Genomic DNA, 23,936 nt, shown 5'->3' with positions numbered 1-23,936 from the left:
TACGTGGCATCTCCAGGGCCAGCAGTGCTGGTGCTGAGGGTGCTGGAAGATGCTGTGAAGTCAGCGGTGACCCTATACAGCACTGCTGCAGCCCGGAGAATATTCTGCATGTCCCTGTCTGGATAAGGGGGTGGGGGCAGCAGGAGGAGGGCAAAGACAGGCCTCCAAAGCCAGGACTGATTCCTTGGGCTGCGTGCAGCTATCTGCACGGACAGACCGGTATTTGCATATGCAAGTATCCAGCTGTGCATTCAATCACTTGCTATGCCGAAGCAAACGCAGGCGTGTGCATGTTTTAATGGATCCTGCTCAGTGCCTGCTCGCTGGAATCATGGTTGCTGCATCCGATGAACTCTGAGTCCAAACATCGCGGAAAGTATCTGCAAATCTGGCTGGCACGTCATGTGGTAACTGGAAGCTTTTGGTCTAGCCTTGTATTTTTGAGGCTGTTTGCTTTCCATCCCCTGAGCTTTAGACTGTAATTTTAGCAGAAATTACTGATTTTTTTTTTTTTCTATTGCCATATAACACACAGCACCTGTGCGAGCTCTCTGCAAGTCATGCCCTACGTCCTTCAGAATGGTACAGGCCAAAAAAAAAAAAAAAAGGCAACTGTTCAAATCACAGTCAAAGAGAAAAAAATTTCTCTGATACCATCACTTTTCCCTCTTTATGCCTTCCTTTCTCTCATCTGCTAAATGAGATGTTTCCACAGTTTCATTCAACACAGGATGGCAGTGGTAGAGCTTGGCAGCCATGGGAGCAAATGACTTACAACCAAAGGACAGTTTGAAAGGCAAATATGCGAATTTCTGGCAATCCAGAGCCTGTCACTGGCCCTTTCCAACTTGTGACTAAGGAGCATTAGACAGTCCCCTAAATAAAATGCATTTTGCTTTAGCATAGCAGCTGACCATGCTGACTTCTGTCATCTCTTACATCTTCTCCTATTTTCTTTTGCATTTTCCATGTGTGTTGTTCTGCTGATCCCAGTTCTGAGGGGAAGCGTAGCGATACAGCTGCTGTGCATTTCTTTGTTATTTCCTTTCCTGCCTTGGCACCTGTAGCCACTGTAACTAAGCACTTTACAGTAATCTTAAAAGCCTTCCAAAAATACTGTGACTCATTAAAACTGACTCAATAATAAAATCAATGGCAGCCTTCTATCCCTTCTGGAAAACTCATCTGCCCTGCAGTTCCAGACAAAAATAAACTAGATAGTTTTAGGGTATTTTTTCCCCAAAGCTTGACTGAGGAAACAAATAAATGTCTTATGTGATGTCAGGGCCATCAGCCTTGAATTTTTAGGTGTTATCCCTGCGTACACATGTATGGTTTCTGTGCGTCTTCACTATTGTCAATCCTAAATCCAAAATTATGGAGTTTGAGAAAAACACTGAGCCAGTGCTGTAGCAAATATTTAATAAAAGGGAGTGATAGGGAACAGCTTTGTCACAGCAGCATTTACTAGACAAAGAGCTGCAGTCTCTGCGGGTGGAACGTGCATAACCACATGCGTCATCCGTAAGTGTGCTTGCTCCAGGCAAAGGCACAAGCCTTGAAAGCATGAGGACAACTGGATGGTGCTTTTTGCTCTACTTCTACTCTATCCTATGACCTGTGGGGTGAGCATAAGCCAGCTGCTAGTAATGTGCCTACACAGCATGGTGAGGATGAGTAACAAGAGTAATCACTATATTTTGTGACCTACACACGCCTCTGTCCATGTTGCCAAGCAGTCGGTGAGGCACAAAGCATCTGCAGCACACTAAGAAAGAGCTGGTCTTATGGTGTCTGCTGATGGACTTAGACGTGGCAAGCTTAGCTCTGCCGGGATCCAGCTGGTCTGCCCACACAGATGCACGGCGTTCCCCATCTGCAAGAAGGGGTGGGCACAGCCTGGATCTGCCTCTGAGCAGAAAAAGCAGCCCCCACTTGTGCTTACCTGGTGGTGTAGCCACTACTCAGATCTGCACACCTGCGTTCCTCAGCAAAACAGGATCTCACTGCTGACCTCCTTAGCAAAGATCTCTGAGATCAACAGAGAAAATGTTCTGTTTAAGAGCTAGAGATTATCTGGTTTAGAGTGTCTCTTTCTGCAGTCCAGAGGGGATGGAGCTATTTTATTTTATTTTATTTTTTTTGTGCAAGGAAGAAACCAGAAGATTATTTTTTTCTTCGGTGTCCTAAAACTCCTCAGGGCTGCTTATCTCCAATTGTGCTTGTCAAATATGCCCTTCCGCTATGCACTCTTCAGGGGAATGCATTTAAGAGCTTAGAAGATCCAGCCAGGAGAGGGGAGCAGTGCCCATATGACTTACGTAACAAACGCACGCACCGTGAGACGATACAGTGAGACAATGGTAGGCTGAGAAAGACTACCCTTACTACTCATAAAACCAAAATATAAGGCTTAAAAGCCTCTTAGAAAGCTCTTCAGTCCATCTCTCTGTTCCAGTATCCAATAAAACCTAAATCACTTCTGCTAGCTATTTCTATAACCCATTCTTAAAGATCTCCACTTTAAAAGAACCCGTAGCACCATTATTCTAGTTCACTGCTTTGCAATTCTCACTCTGCAAAGGTTTTCCTACTAGTTCAGCTTTTCCTTTGCATCTTAAACCTGTTGCTCCTTGTTCTACCCTCCTTGTAAAAGGACAGCAAATTGGTCCCTCCTACAGACTGCACAAAAATGCCTTGCATAGCACTGAGATAATATCAGTCACAAAGCTGAATTCCAAAAGATTTGTAAATTAGCACTTAAACACAGAGATCTTGTCCTGTAAGAAAAAGAGTTTGTTTTGTCCTCTTTAAATTTGTAGCTACTGCTAAACATGGGCTTTAACTTCCTTCCCATCTCCCCAAACACTAGATGATTTGCTGTGTCAGCCAGCAGGCACATCCTCTGCTGGTCTAAGTCTACCATCCTTGACTTCAGTGCAGCTGATGAAGGCAAGATCCAGGCTGGCTTCTGGAGCTGCAAAATCCTCCTGAAAACTTGAGCACAGAGCGATGTCTTGATCCAACAGTAAACTCAGGTGCTGAGGCTGCCAATGGTTTCCATTACTGCTGCAGGCTGTAAGCAATTAGAAAATGCCTACCACCAAAATGAGCATTTTCAGTAGTAAACTTTGTGACATGAAGACAAATGCAGAAATCACAAGACCTAATTACATCTAATTGCCAATCCATGGGAAACGCTCCAGTAAACTGGCACTCTGCAAAGGGAGGAGACAAGCGGCATTGTTTTAAAACACAAATTTACCAAACGTATAATTAGCTAAATACCCACACACTCTTCTAGCTGCTTGTTTTATTCTGAATCAGAGCTCCTCTGAGCGCTGAACATCGAGAAGGCATCCTCAAATGGCAAGCCTTTCTTCGTTAGAAGGGCTTTAAAGGAGCACAATTTGCAGGTAGAGATCAAATCTTCACAAACAGAGAAGGACTGGTGGAGGACGTGATCGTCGGGAGCTGTCTAGGGCAGAGTGACCACGCAATGGTGGAGTTCACTATTCTTGGCGAGGCCAGGAAGGGGACCAGTAAAACCGCTGTATTGGACTTTCGGAGGGCTGACTTTGAGCTGCTCAGGACATTGGTTGGTGGAGTCCCTTGGGAGGCAGTTCTGAAGGGCAGAGGGGTCCAGGAAGGCTGGGCGCTCTTCAAGAGGGAAGTCTTAATGGCGCAGGAACGGTCTGTTCCCACGTGCCCAAAGACGAGCTGGCGGGGAAGAAGACCGGCCTGGCTCAACAGAGAATTGTGGCTTGATCTTAGGAGGAAAAAGAGGGTTTATAAGCTTTGGAAAAGTGGGCAGGCCACTAAGGAGGACTTTAAAGAAGTAGCGAGGCTGTGCAGGGACAAAATTAGGAAGGCCAAAGCTCATCTGGAGCTCAATCTGGCTACTGCCGTTAAAGATAACAAAAAACGTTTCTATAAATACATCAACACAAAAAGGAGGACTAAGGAGAATCTCCATCCTTTACTGGATGCGGGGGGAAACTTAGTTACAAGAGATGAGGAAAAGGCGGAGGTGCTCAATGCCTTCTTTGCCTCAGTCTTTAGCGGCAATACCGGATGTTCTCTGGATACCCAGTACCCTGAGCTGGTGGAAGGGGATGGGGAGCAGGATGTGGCCCTCATTATCCATGAAGAACTGGTTGGTGACCTACTACGGCACTTAGATGTGCACAAGTCGATGGGGCCAGATGGGATCCACCCAAGGGTACTGAGGGAACTGGCAGAGGAGCTGGCCAAGCCGCTGTCCATCATTTATCAACAGTCCTGGCTATCGGGGGAGGTCCCAATCGACTGGCGGCTAGCAAACGTGACGCCCATCTACAAGAAGGGCCGGAGGGCAGACCCAGGAAACTACAGGCCTGTCAGTTTGACCTCAGTGCCAGGAAAGCTCATGGAGCAGATCCTCCTGAGAGTCATCATGCAGCACTTGAAGGGGAAGCAGGCGATCAGGCCCAGTCAGCATGGCTTTATGAAAGGCAGGTCATGCCTGACGAACCTGATCTCCTTCTATGACAAAGTGACGCGCTGGGTGGATGAGGGAAAGGCTGTGGATATGGTCTACCTTGACTTCAGCAAGGCTTTTGACACCGTCTCCCACAGCATTCTCCTCAAGAAACTGGCTGCTCTTGGCTTGGACTGGCGCACGCTTCGTTGGGTTAGAAACTGGCTGGATAGCCGGGCCCAAAGAGTCGTGGTGAATGGAGCCAAGTCCAGTTGGAGGCCAGTCACTAGTGGCGTCCCCCAGGGCTCGGTGCTGGGGCCGGTCCTCTTTAATATCTTCATCGATGATCTGGACGAGGGCATCGAGTGCACCCTCAGTAAGTTCGCAGATGACACCAAGTTAGGTGCGTGTGTCGATCTGCTTGAGGGTAGGAAAGCTCTGCAGGAGGATCTGGATAGGCTGGACCGATGGGCTGAGGTCAACTGCATGAAGTTTAACAAGGCCAAGTGCCGGGTCCTGCACCTGGGGCGCAATAACCCCAAGCAGAGCTACAGGCTGGGAGAGGAATGGTTGGAGAGCTGCCAGGCAGAGAAGGACCTGGGAGTGATGGTGGACAGTCGGCTGAATATGAGCCAGCAGTGTGCTCAGGTGGCCAAGAAGGCCAACGGCATCCTGGCTTGTATTAGGAACAGCGTGACCAGCAGGGCTAGGGAGGTGATCGTCCCCCTGTACTCAGCTCTGGTGAGGCCGCACCTCGAGTACTGTGTTCAGTTTTGGGCCCCTCGCTACAAGAAGGACATCGAGGTGCTTGAGCGGGTGCAGAGAAGGGCGACGAAGCTGGTGAGGGGCCTGGAGAACAAGTCCTACGAGGAGCGGCTGAGGGAGCTGGGCTTGTTCAGCCTGGAGAAGAGGAGGCTCAGGGGTGACCTTATTGCTCTTTACAGATACCTTAAAGGAGGCTGTAGAGAGGTGGGGGTTGGCCTGTTCTCCCACGTGCCTGGTGACAGGACGAGGGGGAATGGGCTTAAGTTGAGCCAGGGGAGTTTTAGGTTAGATGTTAGGAAGAACTTCTTTACTGAAAGGGTTGTGAGGCATTGGAACAGGCTGCCCAGGGAAGTGGTGGAGTCACCATCCCTGGAAGTCTTCAAAAGACGCTTAGATGTAGAGCTTAGGGATATGGTTTAGTGGAGGGCTGTTAGCGTTAGGTTGGAGGTTGGACTCGATGACCTTGAGGTCTCTTCCAACCTAGAAAATTCTGTGATTCTGTGAAATCTAAATACTGAGGCTGGATACCATAGCACAGAACTGGGAATTGAAACCAGCGTATCTGAGGCCTCACAGTTGTTCCAAATATCTTAGTAAGAGAATAAAAAATTTGCACAGGTCACATTTTTAATCGTTTTATGATTTCCTCTGCAGTTGTCTTGATTCACTCCTCTTACTTACATATCCTTCTCTTACTTATGAACACTTCCATCCTCCTTTTACAATCCTTTTCCTCAGCCAAAACATAAAAAAGACTTTTTTTTTTTTTTTTTCCCTAAGAATAATGTTGGGGAAGCCAAGATAGCAGGCATCTATTTTTTATTTTATTTTATTTTTTTTAGGGTAACAGCTGGGTAGAGCTGTCTCTCTGTAGCATTCACCCACTGTGGACTGTGCTCTGCCAGCCCTGCTCTGTGCTGGCATATAGTTTCCTTGCAGTATGTGTGCTAATCTAAGTTTTATAGTATATTGAAATTATAACAATATAGGTTATAATATATGCTATTAATAATGCTGTTATTAAATAATAACACTTCTGCCCTCCAGGCACTGTCCCCTCAGCCGGGAGGCTGCAGCAGCAGAAGGCACACACAAAATGGCTGCTGCTGCCCCCAGCCCTGAAGGGAGGCCTCACCACAGCCGCCTGAGGGGGAAAAGCCATCAACCAGGGCCTTTCCTCACCCAGGACAGACCCTGCTGTGCAAGGAGCCATGCTGACCGCAGGGGAAGGAGGGAGGGAAGGACAGGAGAGGACTAGGCCCTGGCTGGGAGAACAGACTGCAATGGTGGGGGCTTACATCCCCATCTGCATAGGCACATCTCTGGCTTCTTCCATGGTACAGCCTCAGTGCCTCAGTTTCCCCACCTGAGAGGGAAATTATGTTATTTCCCAAGTATGTGGAGGTCTACAAGTGACAAATACAGCCCCAAAAGCACCACAGCAAGCAATGCATGGGCTGCCTCCCCATCTCTCCTCATTTTCGTGTCCCTCTCTTTTCTCTTCAGTTCAACCATAGGAAGCAAGTGGTAATGCTCCCCTGGGTGTGCTACCACCAAATGCAGGTGAAAGCAGTGAAATTAGGGCTGAATGCCTTTCTTTAATAAATAAATATATATATATCTTTGCAACCCCATTCTCTGAATGGCACACAGTTACATCTGGCTGGTTTTGCTCATTTTCAGTTTAATGTAAATACCAGCCCTAGAAATCATTTAGGTAGCATGCATATGCTAATAATTTGCAGCTGAGTTCTTTTTTTTTCTTTCTTTTTTTTTTACTTTAAACAATAATATTGATATTTTCAAACACTGCATGCCAAACACTGAAATTGAATTAAGCATTGTTTAAAATAACAATAATATAAATTTGTTTTAAATGAATTTAGTGTCATTTCATTGTTTGAAATGTAATGTGGGAAAATATTACTGCTGGGGCAAGAGTAAATATCTAAGTCTATTAATTTTATTGAAGGAGTGGATAGATCCACATGAACTATTTCTGTGTGTGTTTGGTTAATATTTTATTGAAAATTGGTGTTAGCTCTAACTAATGAAAATCCAAACTCACTTCACATATGAAGGTGTAAAATGCATCCAACAACTTAATAACCCATTAACTTCACTGGATTTTTTAATGTTAAAATAGAAGAAGAAAAAAAAAAGAAAAAAAAAGAAGATAGGTGTCTCTATGAGGTGTATAAAAAGCAGAAATCAGCCAATTTGGTCAACCTTTATATTGAATTAACAGGGAAAGATGAGGAGAACATGAAACTGAGATCCCTCATTTTCCAGTAGTTGGCACCACCAGATGTTTGAAAGACCTGGGTATGATACAAATGTGTACTCCTTAAATACAGTGCTTTTCATGCATAGCATTAGAGCATTTTACAAATGGCAGTGCAGTTAGCTCCATTTTACAGGTGGTGAAACTGAGCACAGAGAAGGGGTGTTATTTGCCTGGGCTCACCCTGTCAATGGCCAGGGGTAGAGACAGAAACAAATCCCCGTCTCTTGACAGCTAATCCAGTGCCTAAGCCAAGATGGTCTCCTGCTTCAGGAAAATGCTTCCTTTGTAGGTAGCACTTGAGCACATGTTAAAGTCAAGGGGACTTAAACGTCTGCTCGAAGTTAAGCCTATACTTAAGTACTTTCCAAACAGAGGGTAAACTTAAACCCATGTTAAAGCGCTTTCCTGAATCCAGGCAAAATCTGTCCAAAGCGCTTGATTCTTCTAACTGCCATAATTAATGGTGTGGAGAAGTTGGAATCTGGAGATTCCTGTCTCTTTCCATCTCTTTCTTTGTTTTGTTTTGTTTTTGTTTTCCCCAGGTTTTTCAAAGAGAACAGGAGGTAAGCAGGCTGCTTTCATTTTTTTAGCACTCCTAATTCTAGTTCTGCCTGTCCTTCTTATCTTGATGAAATTTCAGTGTTTCTTTATTATTACTTTTTCATTGTGGATCCTGCTATGCTTGAGACTTCCATGCTTCTTTACGTAATTATCAAATCTCAAATCTGTGTAACATGAATAAATGTGTTTATTAGGAGAGGACCAAACTGCTGTAACAACAGTGAAAAATAACAGGAAGCCTAAAACACTATCATGTTAGGTTTGTTGACTTTAGCAAAAACACGTCCTCACTGCTGTGTGACTGTGTATTTCTGAAGTTATGAAATTGCAGTCATGGCAGATCAGAGCACGTATCTTGTTTGACAGAAGTGAGGATGAATATCAAAGTGGTATTCTTCCTTCCAGCAAATTAAAACTGCAGGGTTTTACGCAATGCTCCACTCAAGAATCCCATCAGAAGGCAACTTATTTCTGTGTAACACCGATAACAGTTCAGTCATGCCAGTGCAAACTTGAAGAGAGACGCGTAGCTTCAATCACACAGGCAGAGAATTTGATCTGTGGGATGATCATGGTGCAGAAGAGTTGTTACCTGCTAACCTAGGTTCAGAATTTCAGCTGGTGCTTGAGGTGTTGCCTAGGCACCAGTTGATAATTACAAAAAGCAAGTCTATATATCAGAACCCAGATAGGCAACGCTTCTCACGTTCCCTGTTACTGCAAAACTACCTAGAGCTGGGAAGACAGCTTGTGTGTGCAGCCATTCAGGATTCATCTTGCCCATAACTGAGTAGCTATGAAGGGTGGAGGTAGTAACACTAGCATAATATGTGGAATTAATGGTCTCAGCCCTCCTGTAAGAAAGGAAAAGGGGGAGTCCCCAGAAACAGTGAGCAGTAACTCATGTTGGTGTCTGAAGCAGGTAAAATTAGGAGGGCAGGACAACTCAAAGGTTTGGAGGTGTAAAATGATGGGGATTTCCTTTAAACAAGGTGTAGAAGTTACCTGGAACTTGTGTTGCTCACCAGTGAGAAAAACCTGTCAGGAGGAGTTTTAGGCCTCAGCAGATTAATATTAACCTTGAAAATGGTAGCTGGAGTAAAATGGAGTATGCAGGGAATGGATGAAAGGATAGACCAGGTAAAGAAGCCATGTCCTGAAGGTTAGGAGAGGAAGGTCTAAAGCTGGGGTGTGAAACTGAGATGATCTTGTAAAATAGTGAAAAGAAACAATAAAAGGGTCACTACCCATATGAATGGAAAGAGAAAGAATTAATGGGTTTACCATGCAGTAAGCATGGGTTAGGGAGCAGTGTGTGTCATCCAGACATTGAAGGGACGCTGTCTCAGCTGTCCTTAAGGATGAAGATGGCTAAAGGGAACAGGTGAATGGAACTGGGGAGAGTCACATGCAATGCAGAACTCAAACTGCTTCATGTGTTCAGGTCTGTAAGGATTAGATCAGTCCCAAAGAGAGACATGACACATGATATCACTGTCCCTGTAGCAAAGGTACTAAATAAACCATTCAGAGCCTGAGTACTCTGCCCTGAGCATTTGACTGAAGAGTAGTAAGCACGGTACCTGTAATCATGGATGGAACAGCTGTTGAAAAGTGATTAGGGAAACTCCTGGCCCTATCTCAGTACTGTGCAATGCTTTAAGAACAGCTTTTGAAATAACTGAACACATAAAGGCACAGAAGAAGTGGGATAAATACAAGATGGGTTTGTGAAAGATAGATTGTGCCTTGGAGAGCTTTCACTGAGCAGAAATCAAGGCCAGTGTGATGCCCCAGTCTAGCTGGGCTCCTCTTAAGCATTGAATATATTGTGCTGTACAGGGAATTTGTGATGGAGAAGATGAGGATTAAAACCTGTGTTCTGTTGTGTGGAAAGAGTAGTCCAAGGAGCATGGATGGAAATGTCTTAGGAAGGAGAAAAAGGAAACTGGAAAGTGGTTTTGGAGTTGCTTGAGCTAATGAAACACACTGCTGATAGAAAATTTGGGAGCACTGTTGACTCAGATCAACTTAGAGAATTTGTGCATTGTGAAGAACAAAGTCAGTGCACATGGGAACCAATAACAGAAGTTGCTGCCCTAAGGGATGGTCTCCTCAGCTTGGAAGACAGACGTAGTGAAAGCATTGGGAGCACTGGATGCTTGGGGAAGGAAGATTGACCACTCTGCAACCTGGCTGTGAACAGAAAAACCCCATCCCTAGAGCATATGTATTTTATTGTAGAACTACAGTAGCGTTAATATCGTTGTATGAGACACCAAGGAAAACCTGCATGGGACAGTTGTGGTTACCCATGTTTAAGAATGGCAGGGTTACTGGGGTGACTGGGGAAATGGAGAACCAATTTTATGAAAGAAGGCTGAAAGAGCAGGGCTTGTTCAGCCTAATAACACGAAGGCTGAGGAGAGATAGGCCTGCTCTCCAGAAATGCATCAGGGGGGTAAACACTAGGGAGGGGATAAGAGCTATATAAGCTGAAATGCTGGCACAAGAACAAATAGGCAGGAACTGGCTCTGAATAAATCAAGGCTGGAAGTTAGAAGGAAGCTTTTTACCGTCAGAGGAAGGGGCTCTGCAACAGACCCCACCAGTGTAACAGGGACAAAAAACTTTTAAGGTGATGGTTGATAAATGGATGAAATCTGTGCAGTTTTATTCTCTGTGATGTAAAGAACCAGATGTGGTGACTTGGGATGGCCTTTCAAATTCTACAGTGGTGTTAACATCCTAAGACACGTAGAAGATAATGTATGGTGCAATTATTATGTTAGGCTCTCTGCACCTTCAGCAAACTCTAATTCTGGTCACCTTGCTATAGCAGCACAAGGGGAAGGTAGAGAAGGGCAGGGATGAGTTCTTAGTCACTGCTAAATCCAGTGTAACTACACAGTTAGTCACTGGGAGCAACGGTGCTTGTGCTGGGCTGTAACCCAGTATTATTTATGTTCATCAGTACCAGCTTCCTGCATAATGTGCAGTGCCCATCCTCAGATCTGTATCTCTTCCCGTGAACTGAAGCCCACCAGTTGGCAAAGCATCTGAAAATTGACACCTGAAATACTGTATTTTGCTGGTAAATCCAGCAGGTAATCGAAGCAGGGTAGAAATGGATGTTAACACAAAAGTCTGCAGCAAGATTGTGACACATTTAACTCCAAATTTCCCTGTACCCTGTAGATGTTCCTAAGTACCCTATAGATATTTTTACCCCCTCAGAGATTCTTTTTCAGAGAGAATGCTCCTGAGTCTGCACAAGTTTTGCAATCTTTTGTATTCTAAAATGATCAGTTAAAACACAAAGTTTGCAGGAGGTAAAGATAATCTGATGCAAAGCACCTGAAGGTCGCAGAGCCCGAATATAAGGTCACCAAGGGATCTCCAGGTTCATGTCATCGGGTGGAAGAATAATGATAGATGTGTTTTGACAATGTTTATGTTTAATTTAACAATTAACACTGGCCTCACCTATTGATCTTTAAGCAAACATTCGTTATGGTGCACAATGACATTGCAGTTAGCAACTTCGGATTGCATTAGTGGCGGTTTCGGCTGAGCTGCATTAAGAAATGCTAATTGCAACAGTCTTGAGGAAGGAAAACTGAAACAAAAGGGCATCTAAAGATCTTTGGTGAATGTTCCTGGTCTGGGCAGAGATGCCTTTAGCAGGGGTCTTAGAGGGTAAACAGCACTTTTCTCTTTCCCACCTGGGTGATATGTAGTGAAGTCTTATCTCCTTGCCAGCTCTGAGTGAGGTTGATCCTTTTTTAATTTACCAAACACATCGTTTAAACCACTTTCACACTGATGTGAACGTTACCAATCTTTAACTTTCATTATTCTAGTGTACAAGAGTGAATGTGTGCTGGGAGAGAGCACTGAGGACCCTGACCAGGCAAACTCTGTAAGAAACTCAAAGTACGATGTCCCTCGAGTCTATGGACGGAGCAGCACTATCTGCAGGGTCCTGAATAAATTCTCAGAACTACAGCAGAGCTCAGAGGTGAGTCTGAAGCCACTTGCTGCTTCCATCCCCGAATGTGCATGTCTGCCTCTTCCCTTGTGCCCGCTCCTCCGGAGTCCTCGCAGCTCTGCAATGAATTGTAGCTCAACCCCGTGGATAATTGATTTCTGAGCATATCAACCAATATGAAGGGCAAGGAGGAAAAATGCAGCCCTGTCCTTTATTGACAGCAGTGCTCTCACAGATTGTTTTAAACCAGCCCTGAAGCCATACCTGGAGGCTGCGCTCTATGTTGTGCTTCACAGGTTCAACGCAAGAGGAACTACCTGGGCAGATTTTGGGGGAAGGAAACAGGGGTTTGGCAAAGGGCAGGGGGAATTAAACTGCAGAACCAAGGTGATGCATCCAGTCATATGTGAAGTTGGTGGTGTTGGCAAGAGACAACCAGATCCCACTGTTTAGCAGCCTCAGCTTGGTGAGAGTATCCTGAAAGTCCTAACCATTTAGAAAATGATGTGTATTGGTTATATCTGCTCTGGACTCATGATGGCAAGTGATTGAGTTAGGATTTCTTGGCAAGTCACCTCATCAGAAGCACCACAGTGATAGTTTTTATGAAAGAAATAGAGCTTTACAAAATTGTGCAGAAGGCTTGGAGGTAGTGTAGTGACTGGGGAGTGGGACAATGTGTGATAAATCAAAGGGACTGGCATGTGGACAGGGTGGAGGAGAAGGAGAGGAGCTAGAAAGAGAGGGAAGTCAAGTAGGTAAGAGAAGAGGTGATCAGAATAGGAATAGATATTTTAGCGAGGGAATGATAGAGGAAAGAGCTGACTTGAAAACCTTCTCTGGAAGCTTCCCGATGTACTATTTTTGTAGCCTTCCCTGACCCTTTTTTGTTGTGTCCTCAATTATTTGGGGTAAGCATTGTCCCTATCTTTGTTAGCTCATCTATACGTGCATGCAACCTAATGACATGGGTGAGCTACTTAATCCTAGTCTGTCAGTGTCATCCAGGATTAATTTACTCCCTGTTCAGCACTGACTGTCACTTGGATGAGTGTCTCCTGCACCATTTATTTCCTTCTGCTCTTTTCTTCCCCTTTGGCCGTGCCTTTGGCAAGGGGCCCTGCGGCTGAAATGCCCCCTGTGACATTCCACCAGATTCCCCCAACCACGCTAAACAGTACAGACGTGCCTGCTTTGTCTGCTACCTCCATCTTAATGCTTTATCTGCTTACACAGTTAGTGTCTCCCCCCCTCCCCATTACTGACCTTGTGGATTAATGTATAGTACGGGACCGTAAGCTTTCTTGAAGGCTGGGTGAATTGTGTCCTCAGCTCCCCATCTGTCGCCATCGTCTCTTACTGCCTTCTGCACAGTGACACAGACACAGCTGAGACTTCATAGGAAGCATATGAAAGAGCTGGTTGGTGGTGGGTTTTTTGTTGTTGTTGTTTTTCTTTCCTCTTTCTTTGTTTTTGACCTGGAGTTTCCAGTTCGGCAACTGGTCTCTGCTAGTGCCTTCCTTTTGGGTGTCTAGTTTAATCAAGGGATTGCAAAGTCTGAATATTAATCAACTCTATTTAAAGAGGTTAGAGACAGGAGATATATAACTGTGACAATGTAGAAACCTGGGTTTAATCATTGGTGTCCTGGTTGCGTGGCTGAAATGTAAAGGCTACATATTTTGGAACAGAGCAGAGAACAGAAGATGAGACTGCAGGATGAATGAGCTTCAAGTTCTGAGGATTTGGGGGTCTCCTCCACAGCTAAATTACAGAAATTTAAATTGCACAGATATCAGGAGTCTGGGGAGCAAAGCCCTGCCTTGGCCAGATGCAACCCCCTGGTAACAAGGCACAGAAAACAAGCTCATCCTCTGGCAAGAAAGGTAGAGCATCCCACGGAATCACACTGTTAATTGCAACCACCAGAGCAGGTATCCCAGCACAGGGTGTCTTTTATAAGGGAAGGTTTGTGGGGTGGGGAGAAGCAGTTAGTGCCCAGACTCATGGTCAAGGAATCAAGAGAAGGTAGCCCCAAGGAGTGGTGTTTATTCACACTGCATGCGTGGGGCACTTTCTGGTGGCTTGTGGTTGTTTTTCCTGATGTCACGGTTTCTCCACAGAGCACTTGCTGAAGGTTTGCAGAGAGCTGGCCTCTCTCTTTCCTTTCCAGCCCTTACCAGTGAAAAGCTGCCTGAAAATACATTTAGCATTTTCCTTGCAGACAGCTTTGTAGCATGACTAGCATGTGCTTTGGTGCAGAGAATTACATACTGCTCTTCCTGAATGTTAACTTTTCCACTTTGCTCTGCACATACACTGGTATTTTCCCCCTGCACAGACACAACCTACAGCTCTACATGCTATAAATTCCACAACTGGGTTGTTCTCCCCACCTATGTTTGTTGTGTTATTGCATGTTTTGCTTCTAGAAATGGGCAGGAAAGTGATTTGCAATCATGGTTTCATCTGATTGAATGGAAACGGTAACAGAAGTGCCCAGGAGTCAGCCAGCCTCATCCAGACCTGGTACAAATTGGCTTGGTTTGTTTTGAAGCCCGTGGAGTTGAGGTGTGCCGGGAGTATTGTCACTCTGCTAAGAGATAGAAAATGCCATTAAAGCCGTCGTACTGTACTGCTAAGTGAAGGAAGTGCAAGAATCGAGTTCAAACACCAAACTCCTTGTCATCCATCCCTCTCACTGATTAAATATGTAATTCTGTATACGGCTTCAGGCTCTCCAGTACCAAAAGGACACCAACTGGAGTGAGTCCAGCTGAGGCCATCAAGGTGACCAGGAGCCTGCAGCACAGGATGCGCATAGAGAGACTGGGAGTGCTGGGTTTGTTCAGCTGGAGGGAGGGAAAGCTGAGGGGGGATCTACAAGCTGGCTTCAATGAATTAATCATCATTCAGAAAACGGAGACAGATTGTTCTTGGAGGTGAAGGACAAGAGGCAACAGTCACAAATTGTGTCATAGAAAATTCCAGTTAGGTGTTAAGAAAACTTTTCCCCATGAGGGTACACTGGAACAGGGGATTGGGAAGGTTGTGGGAGCTCCATCTTTGCAGATGTACAATGCTGGATAAGTGCTTGAGGTACCTGATCCAAAACTTGAAGTTAGCCCTGCTTTGAGGGTGACTGTGGGATGGGCTTTGAAAAGTCCTTCACTCTTCTTCAATTCTCTGATTATCTCACTCCCTGCCTCTGTTCTGGAGTCTTCAACTGTGTGCTCCTGTGACCAATGTGACAGAGGAGCCAGCTGTGTGCACGGTGGAAGGCAGTGGGCCATCTATGTCTGAGAAGGGCATTTGGTTTCTGCCCATCTTTTATTTTAATTCAGGCACAGACGTAGAAAGCAATGGCTTTGTAATAAAGAAGTGACCTCTCAATAGAGATCTCTTACTGTTCACTGAAAAACCGGATTTCTGTCCCATGGGAAATTCTGGTATTTTCATATTTGTTTTCATCTCAAATTGGAACACATAGTTCCTAAAAAGAATTGATTTGCAAATGTCAGAGCATTTCATGTTGACATTTTGAGCTAAAATGAAAGAGTTTTGCTTGAATCAGGTCATCATTCACGTTCTGCCTGAACAGCCCCTTGCTCACAGGAGCTGTAGCTTTGCTTCCCGTGATCCCAGACAATCCCACCACTCCCTAAACTGCTTCTACCATAATGTGCCCTTATTTCTTCCAGCAGCTGAGTTGCTTGGAGGAATCACAAGTCTCCCAGAGCGCAGTGTGCTGGCTGAGGCAGATGCAGAACAAAACAAGAACCATCGGTTTTCTCTTTGGAACGTTTCTGGCAAACATTTTTTCCCGGTGTGGGAAATCTTGCTTTGCACAACATGTCATTTCCTGAAGGGAAAGTAGTTTGTTTCCCCTTCTTTCTAAGGGAAAACGTTCAGTCAGTTTAATGTGCAACAAATATGTTTGCACACACGTGTGTGAAGGTGTTTCTTTTTGACTTGAACAAATGTTGCAGCCACATTCATTTCCAACACGTGAGCTCAGACTTCCCTCCGTTCGTTTCAGTGGAGCTAATCCAGCCGCAGTGGCAGAGATAGAACTAAATTTGGACCAAAGAGGAGATTTATTGTTTTTAATAATAACACAAGGATGGAGCCACAGCTGGTAGGAAACCAGGAAATCAGTGGAATTTGGATTGCTTACACCTGCCAAGGATCAGCCCCAGAAATATTAATAGCTAACTACCTGTAGTGCTTACAAACGTACTTACAGTCCATTTCCAGTGCTGCCTTGGGCAGAAGATAGCACATTTGCAGCCTTATTTAGTCTGGCAAGGAGGGTTTTTCACGCTTTCTGCTCTGTTAGCAGCATCCATGGTAGACCTCCTCTCCAGTTCCTTTTCTTCCCAGCCCAGACTGTTTGTCTAAAGCCTCTGCAGTATCAACCTGCAGATCTTCTCTTGTTCCTGTGCTCTAAACCACGTGCTCTACAAAGTCAGTGTGAGCTGCACGCAAGCATCTGAGGACAGAATTTGGGCTTAAAATTTGTAGCCCATTAGGAGCATGCTAATTGCCTAGGGTGACACCCAGCTGACAGCTGGTTTGATGGTAACTACGTCCTCATTCCTGTTTAAAATTCTGTCTCCTAAATAAATGAGTGATGGGATCGATAGCCTTGCTCTGTTAACAGGAGTGCTGCGATGCACCACTGTGACTTTGACTTCACTATTTTCTTTGCCAACTAATTATGACAAAAATGACATATCAGGTGATCTTTGCTTGTTCCTGAGACACTTTTAACACCATCTCTAAGGCTCTTTTCCCAGAACCCATGGCTTTTGTCATTTGCTTCTCTGATTTCCTGTTCATTACATTTGTTGACAAGTGCTCAGATGAATTCATCTAAGTTGTGTCCTTGCTGTTTCCTCGCCATTTCCTCTTGCATGCCAGGGTTGGGTATTTAAAAATATAGCTCACTTGATTGCTTGCACAAATGTTTGCTGATGAAGGTATCTACACAGTGAGAAAATGTCAATCAACTTAATTGCATGTGCAAATTCCACTCTGCATGTGTAAATACAGGATCTGTGTGCAGTTGAAGTGTCTATACTGAGAAATTGGGCTTTGCTATCTTTTTAAATACTTTCATTAAGAAAAGTTTTTTTGTTTTGTTTTTGTTTTTTTGCTCTGTGATGTTTTTCACCTTCTGATATTTGGACCTCACCGAGATTTGAAGCCCCTTAAAGGGGATCTGCTGAGCTGTGCTGTAGCTTGAGGTGCACAGTTCCTGTGATGGAGATGGCAGAAGGAAACGTGCTGTCAGCCTGAGTGGCTTTGACTCTCAGTCCAACATCTTAGAAATAAAAGTTCAGCAGTACCTTAAATACAAAGCTTGCCCGGTTTTACCCTGGCAAGCAGGGGTGCGTGTTCCTTTCTGCCAGTGCTGTGATGGGTGCAGTAACTGCCAGCAAAAACGGTGAGATGAATTAAAACAGCAGCGATGTCTTCCCTTGGTGCAGCGAGGACAGGCAGGGCTGGGTGTCAGACCCGTTCACACAGCCTTGGGCTGTGAACACATGAAATGGACATTTAGTGAGGGTCAATGTCACATTTACATCACTGAGAATAAACAACTAGGGGAAATGCCTGGTTTGCTCAGTAAAAAGTAAAAAAATGTGGATTGGGAGGCTCAGGGGAACAAAAGACCCACTGATCGTTTGAAGCTGTACATCCAGAAGAGAGAACATGTATTTTACTGGCCTGCTAAACATCAGAGACCTTCTATCTGTGTGTTCAAATCTCTGCATAGTTGGTTAACCTGGTCATCATAAAAGAAATGCAGTGAATTTCTCTCTTCAGAATCTCTGGATGAGATTTTCTTACTTTGCCCGAGCACTTTCCTTGGGAACTTCTCTAATAAATCAAAGCAGACATCCCTCTAACTCTCTATCTGATAGGAGGCAGCACCACTTGCTTCAGAATAAGGTGAAGCAAATCCTGCAATGGGAAGCTAAGGAATAATTTGCTGCAGATAAAGTTACTTTGCTGAGAGGTTATCTTCAGCCACAAAGCAGGAGGCTTGCTATCTGATCCCAAGCAGCGTGAATCTTTACTTGCCACTCTGCAGGCGAATAAGATCTCCCCATTGTTCCTGGCCATGGTTTCCAAAATCCACGATTGCTGCAGGATGGGTGCCCCCCGTCTCTAGGTGGGGCTGTATTTCACTGGTGTGCTGGGTACAGGACCCGCAATGCCAGACCCTCTTTTTCACAGCCTGTTGTCAGGAATATCACTATTTGCTGGCTTCTTTTCTGTCTCTGCTTTTGCTTTCTCCAAAGATATTTATGCTTTAAAAAAAAAAAATAGAATAGAAAAGAAAAAGAAAAGGATTGTGTAACCCCCAGTACAGAAATCTGATTAGGAAAAGGCACAGCTTTTCAAAGAGCCCTGGGAGAGGTAGGGACAAATTGTCTGTATGAGTTACTCTGAAAGTTGTCATGCATTATATTGCCATAAAATAACAATCAGGAGCTGGAAGTACGCGGATTATTCCCATAAAAGCCACTTCTCCCAAATGGCAGCCCCGCATTAAACCAGTTGTGTACATAATGTTTCATTAGAAATAATATTGTTATTAACAGATGTCCATTTTCAGCACGGCAAACGTAGCTGGGATTTTATTGTTTCTCACTTCCACATAAATGGATCTCGCATGGCGGTGGCCATGAATATGAAAAGCTGAAATTAAACGTTGAGGCAATAAGGCTTGGGTTAGCCGTCTTCCCCAGAATTTTGTGTGCCTTCCAAGGAGCAGGCAAACACAAATGCCAAGTTTTAAAGTGCTAACCTGCTGCAGTTTTGGAGTTGTTTGCTGGGTTGTGTCTGCCTCGTTTCCAGATCCATGCAAACAAACCTGCAGATTAGTGCGTGTGCTTGTGTGTCTGTGTGTGCGTGCACGAGTAACCCAATTTCTGCCTTTCTTACTTGGCCCAGATTAAAGGCCAAGCCTCGCAGTGTGGTGGTGAAACATCCAAGCTGGAGCAGGGGCTTAGCTTTTGCTATATTTGATGTAACAGGTAGATAGAAATGTTCCCTCACGGGAACAAGTTTGTTTGGTGCAGATCTCTCCTTTTACTTATTTACCCATGGTCGCAGTCTTATTTTGATGCAAAACTCTGCCTGCCTCCCCCACCCCCCTTCCCCTCCCGCCTTCCCTAGAAGTGACATGATCAAAAGCTATTTCTTCTTCAGAGTGATTTCCAGTAACCTCCGGAGCAGTTTTTTTAATTAAATAAACCTCATCTTGTCTAGCTTTCTGGTCAGCATTTTGAACCCCCTGCAGATGGGTCTGAAGGATTAACAGCAAATCCTCCTCGACCCAGCTCAAGCAGATGGGCGGCATGTGTCTGATAAATACTAGGACAAGGTCTGCTTCCTCGTGTTTCCAACAGATAGACGGTATACCCTGTAAATTAAATTTAAAATGGTGGCCCTTTCAACCCGTAGAATAGCAGAGGAAAAGGAATACAAATGATATGAATTTCCTATTCCTGGCACATTGTCACCTCGCGACCAGTGAGTCAAACATCACCTGTTGGGCGAGTGGCACCTCCAGGGAAGGCTGGGTCAGCAGTGTGCTGAACTTACTGCCAGCACAATGAGCCTGGCCCTGTGGCTGCTGCATCTCCTCGCTGATGGCTTTTATTTGCATATCAGTTTGCAGAGCATCCTCTTTCCAAATGGGTGTCTCTGGCGCTGGTGCCCATAGGGGCTGTTGCAATAGGAGGAGCAAGGCGCATTCCTGAGAAGCGTGGAAGGGTAAAAATGCCCTGTGCAAGGGAGCTGTGCTCAGGTACCTGAGAGGATACTGGGAGACCTTCCCCAGCTGTTCATTTTAATGGTCTGGATTGGAAAACTGTGCTCCTGGGGGACAAAGGCAGGCCTTAGAAATAGAGGGAGGTCTCCGTCTGAGCCCCACTTGCTTTGATAGAGATCTTCCAGGTCCATGGGTCTGCCATTTCTTTAGCATGGCTACTTTCTAAAAAAGAAGCAAACCCTTTCTCCTTCTTCTATGTTTTTATTTTCGATTTTTGGGGGGGTTTTCATTGTGTTTTTTGTTTGTTTGTTTGTTTCGTTTGAAGAGGAAAAGTGTAGGCATTTTTAAGTGCTTTGCTTTCCCTGTTTTTACTCTTGCTACTTCTTGCCCCCTAGGATGGTGGTCACTCCAGAACTGCTCACAGACAGAAAGATTTGGCTATGTTTGCACAGTGCATGGCCACTGCCCGACAGCATTAGTGGAAACTGCCTTTCCCCGGTGACCTTGCTGCTAAGCTGGAGACTGCCAGGGACTGTCACCTCCAATGACACTGCTCAGAGGGTCCTTGTCAGAACAATTACCACTGGTATGTCACTATATCGTCTTGCAGAGCCTTTGGCTCATGGGGGAAGATAGCTCTGATGTTTGGGGTAAAAAATACCGTGTTGAGTGGCCAGATTTCAGGGATGTGACATCTCTGTAAAGTCAGTGACTGCAGCTGTGCAAAGCAGGTAAGGAGCTGGTGGGAGCAATGCAGAAGCAGCACATAAGGATGTCATCTGAAGGTTCACTTAAAACTGAAAATGGAGAGATTGGGTGTGAGGTTATCTCCATTAGAGACATCAATATGTAGTAAGGAGTGGGTTTTCCTTTTCTAAAACATTGTTTTTCTCTCTCAGATAATTTAGGCTATGATTTAAGGAAGAGAAAAATAACCAAGACTATTTGACAGGAGCAAGCAAATAAATCAGACTTTCTTCCCAGGGTATTCAAGAAGATGCAGGGTTCTATCTTCTGGATAGGCCTTTGTAGATAAGGCTTTGTGGGATGGATACTCTCTTGGAAGGGTGGTAGCAGTGGAAAAATGGGAGAATTAAAAAGAGTTTAAAATGCCACCACGCTTGTAGACTAAACATTCTGCTGTTAGAAACCAGCTTACTGTTGACTGTGGGTAGACCTGCATCATGTTACACAGCTAAAAATCTGGTCCATGGAATCAGAAAAAGGCTGGACGCCTCCCTTCTTTTATGCTATCTTCTTGCCCCTGGGCAAGTTTTGATTGTCTTTGGACTGTTTTTGCTAGTTCTCATTTTTAATTATCTAAATGATACTTTTCACATTGTTTCTTTCAGCAAGATCAGTGTGGGCATAAAAAACACATTTCCTCATCCAGTACTCATCCCTCAGGACTGTAAAGTGCCAAGGTAGAAGCAATTTCTTTTTTGATACATGCCCATATCAGCTCACCTTTAATCCTTGTGATGAGAAATATTTAAACTTCTTAATGATGGCCTGAAAATTTGAGTGAATGAATAAGTGAGAAACAAAACCATTCACCGACTTGCTTTTGCAATCACAATAGTTTAGAAAATGAGTTAGCATTTTTTTGACTTTCCCAAAATATTTTCCTTTTCATCACTTCAGCTGTCCGTTATCTTATCTGCTTGCACAGCTATGATGTTGGACTTAGATAACTCCATGCCTTTTCATGGCTTAGCACAAGAAAGTTAAGATAAGTGGAAGTGGAAAGTTATATTGTCAGATAATGTAGGGTCCCTGACAGCACATACCTGTCTACCCACTGAAGGTTTCCTCATTTGCCTATGGGACATAAGAATATTTCAGCCAGAGGAGCCATTAAACTGCACTGTTGCAGGGCAAAGCAGGGCTCAACTGTCAATTTTAAGAAGCACAGGTCTGGTATATTAGAGAACTTCTCAAAGAAAATCCCTTATTTTTTGTGGTAGGTGGAAAACTTCGTGTATAAAATGCCTGTGCAAAAGGTTTGTTTGAAGCTGAGTATGTAGGAGTTGAACAATTTGGACTAACACTGTATCTTTCTTTTTTTTTTTTTTTTTTTTTTTTTTTTTTGTCATTTTTTCTATCAGAATTGCAGTTGTTTGTTTTTCCAACACTATATTTTCTGGGTTTTGTTAAAGACAAAATATAAATGTTTTTTTAAATGTGTTGTTAAAAATGTAGAGTTTTTCTGCTTTTGAGATTTAAGCTTGCTTCCTTTTTCATGAAAACCATTTATATCAACATATTCCTACTGAATTTAAAGAAGGTTAAAAATTACCGGTGCAGGAAAAAGTAGAGAAAACTCCACCACCAGCCCACACCCCAAATTTTTTCTCTAGAAGTGTAAAAAAAAATAAAAAGCTATCTGTCCTGATTTGTCTTTTCAAGCAAATTTCTATGAGAGGTGTTTAGAACTGCTCCCCTTTACCTTTCCCACAGCACTTCCCTGGTGTGGGTCATTGGCTGCACTCCGGAGAGCGAAAAGGCAACCAGTCTTACTCCTTACTTAACTAAACCATGCCGAGAGAGAAAGAAGTGCCTCTCCTCTCTCCACCCTGCTGTGATCGGTGGCCGAAGGGCAGGGAACACCTTGGGCAGCAGGTGAGCAGCTGGACGGAGCTCAGGGGGGGCACGCGCTGCACCTCTTCCCCCTTCAGGACCCCGCAGCGTGGGGGAGCCTTAGGAACAACCAGGAGGAACCGTGATTTATTCTCCACTTTCAAGTGATACCGTGAACCTTTTGAAGCAAAGTGAGGTGGTTATTTTTTTGTTGTTTCCTTTTTTATTTTATTTTATTTTTTTCCCAGGGATTCCCCAAGTGGATGGCTGTCAAAGATTTTAATATACTGCAGGCACAGCAGCTAATTCTCAAATCTCTTGCAGAAGGATTTTACAGAGGGAAGCTAGGATGCAAATCCTTTTGAAGGCTTTTTCCATTTTGAAACCTATAAATAGGAAAGTAGGGCAAAATGACTTTGACAAGTTTAGACCTCACCTTCTTTAATTACTCTCTTTGGATCAACAACCTGACTGCAAATGCTTATCTCCTCCAACATTACGCACAGGTTTGGAGTTTATTTTTTAAAAGCAGTGCATGACAGTTCTGCATAATATTTTTAATACCCTTGGCCACCAGAGATTTCCATATTCCAGTCAATCTTTAAATTTATAATTGATATAAATGGTGAACTGGGCTGATTGCCTGTATTGTCGTTTCAGTGAAAAAAGTCTGTCCATTTATTGTTCTTTATGAATGTAAATTTTCATGCTGCTGCCTTTTTTTTGCATTTTCTTCTTCCTTTTTAATAAATGTGAAAATTTAAATGATTGTCTTGTTACCAGTCAGTAGTAATAACAGCTAACATACATCACTAATAAAATAAATCATTAATAAATTAGTTATAACAATGTCACATTAATAGATGTTTAAAACAAAATATAGCTGGTTCCTCTTATATAATGTATAAATGTTGTTTTAATAAATAAAATAGATATTGCATATATATATATATATAAAGTGTAAAGAGGAGCATAGTTTGTGTTGCTTTGCAGGGAGCACACATGAAAAATGTCATAAGTGTATCAAGTACTGGGTTTGATAATGATACAAGCATCTGCCAAAAGGCCTGAGTCTTGGATATAGTGCTTGTCTATGCTTCTCTGTAGTATGAAAGGCTGTAAACATGTTAATGTGGTATGGTACTGCTCTGTGCCTCACTTATCACACCAATATCCATCCTTGATGGATGAAGGAGAGACACTGACTGCATGGAGAAGGTTTGAGATGTATGGAAGTTAGTCTGTGTGGTGGATCCATCCATCCAAAACACCTCTCAAGATCTGCAGGGCTGGAGGATTGTTCCCTCTGTCCCACCCAGACAGGGACAAGCTTTATGGTAAGCATAGCAGGAGTGGTTTACCCAGGTTCTCAGTTACCTTTCAGCTTGGTGTGTTGCCAATCTCTCATGCATTGTGCTTCCTGAGCTTCTGTAGATGATTCAGTTTGAGTCTGCCCCCTCCACATGCTACTACATCTCTCTTGTGTTCCCATCAGATCAATACT

At 44.1% G+C, this 23,936-nt stretch overlaps 1 long non-coding RNA gene across 1 annotated transcript; it reads left to right on the top strand.

The window, feature by feature from the left end:
- The first annotated feature begins 11,698 nt into the window (after positions 1 to 11,698).
- Positions 11,699 to 23,201, top strand: LOC311437614. Its single transcript, XR_014693590.1, has 5 exons — positions 11,699 to 11,771; positions 11,936 to 12,093; positions 20,248 to 20,438; positions 21,205 to 21,276; positions 22,313 to 23,201. It is a non-coding gene; the product is annotated as an uncharacterized lncRNA (long non-coding RNA).
- The last annotated feature ends 735 nt before the right edge of the window (positions 23,202 to 23,936 follow it).

Source organism: Aythya ferina (genome assembly GCF_964211825.1).
Source record: "Aythya ferina genome assembly, chromosome: 5".
NCBI classification, from domain to species: Eukaryota; Metazoa; Chordata; class Aves; order Anseriformes; family Anatidae; genus Aythya; species Aythya ferina.
The sequence above is the reverse complement of the archived record's forward strand: the minus strand, read 5'-3'. Positions and strand labels throughout refer to the sequence as shown.